Here is a 1,839-nt window from a genome sequence, read left to right as displayed (position 1 = left end):
CCTACCCCAGAGCTGTCTACAGAAGCCAAGTGCTGCCCCTCCTCCTGGAGCTCCTACCCCAGAGCTGTGTCTACAGAAGCCCGGTGCTTGCTCTCCTGCTGGAGCTGTGACCCCAGAGCTGTCTCTGCAGAAGCCCAGTGCTGCCTCTCCTGCTTGAGCTCCTACCCCACAGCTGTCTGTACAGAAGCTCGGTGCTGCCCCTCCTGCTGGAGCTGTGACCCCAGAGCTGTCTCTACAGAAGCCTGGTGCTGCCCCTCCTGCTGGAGCTGCCCTTCCTGCTGGAGCTCCGACCCCAGAAGAGAGGATCCAAACGAGGGGCCCCAGAACAAACACCGTGTTGGCTCCTTTGTTTAGAGGAGAGGCAAAGGCGGTGAGGTGTAGGTGATTTTTTCCCAGACAGTCAGGTCAAAAAGGGATGTCACAGAAGGTCAGGTTGCATGAAACAAAGCAAATCTTGTTTCTTGCAGTGTGACCCCGATCTTTGGAACAACTTGCTCCCAACTCCCTAGGGGGTTAACCACTGAGGCCTCAGTGTCCCCAGAAATCACAACAGTGTCACCAGGTTGGGGAGGGCTCCGGGGAAGACGTCCAAAAGCAGTGCGAGGCAACAGATAGAACCACCTGGCAGAGCAGAGCCTTCAGGTCCCCCTCAGCATCCTAGTCAAAGGCACAGAAATTCAGAGGTGCCAGGGGATTGCTGTTTCCAGCCAACAAGAGCCCATGATAAGCATACCCACAGCTCTCGAGTCAATTCTGACTCCTAGCAACCCTATAGGACAGAGTAGAACTGCCCCGCAAGATTTCCAAGACTGTAAATCTTTACGGAAGCAGACTGCCACATCTTTCTCCATGGAGGGGCTGGTGGGTTCGAACTGCCCACCTTGTGATTAGCAGCTGAGTGCTTAACCACTGCGCCACCAGGGCTCCTTGGCAAGCATAGCGAGATTAATTTCGCATTCAACAAGGTCATTTTCTGTGCTCCTCCTGCATCCAGCACAGGTTCCCGAGATGCTTTCCGACTTCCTCCTCACAGCTGAGTCACCCAAACGGCTCTCCTCCGCGCTTTTTGTAGGATACCTGTATTTTCCCGTGGAAACAATGCACACCCACCTCACTGGGTGAAAACAAAGAACACTTAATTAGAGATGTTTTGGGGTAAGATTAACAATCATTTCCATTCAGAATAAGACTGCGATAATAGTTCCTTAACCATTTGGATGGCCTTTGGGAAAGCGTTAGAGATTTAGGGATGGGTGTTTTGAATTTTAAGGAACCTTGGTGGCGCAGTGGTTAAGAGTTCAGGCTGCTAACCAAAAGGTCAGCAGTTGGAATCCACCAGCCACTCCTTGGAAGCTCTAGGGGGCAGTTCTACTCTGTCCTGTAGGGTTGCTATGAGTCAGAATCGACTCCACGGCAACAGGTTTGGTTTGGTGGCACAGTGGTTAAATGCTCAGCTGCTAACCTACAGGTCGTGGGTTCAAACCCACCAGCCACTCCAAGGAAGAAAGATGCACCAATCTGCTTCCGTGAAGATCACAGCCTTGGAAATCCAATAAGGCAGTTCTGCTGACCTACAGGGTCACCATGAATTGGAATCCACCCAACAGTTGTTTGTTTTTTCACGTTTTGCATTTTAAAAACAAAACACTCTTGGTCTTAAAACAGTAGTAAGAGATTTATGTATAACATATTTAACATATATATGTATATATAACATATAAATCTGTTAGTTTCAAGCGCTCTGTAGTTTGAACCCACCAGCTGCTCCTGGCAATCTGCTTTGTAAAGATTACAGCCTAGGGAACTATGGAGCAGGTCTCCTGTGTCACATGGGGTCGC

Source organism: Trichechus manatus, unplaced genomic scaffold (assembly GCF_000243295.1).
Source record: "Trichechus manatus latirostris isolate Lorelei unplaced genomic scaffold, TriManLat1.0 scaffold00344, whole genome shotgun sequence".
Lineage (NCBI taxonomy): Eukaryota > Metazoa > Chordata > Mammalia > Sirenia > Trichechidae > Trichechus > Trichechus manatus.
This window is presented reverse-complemented; position numbering follows the sequence as displayed.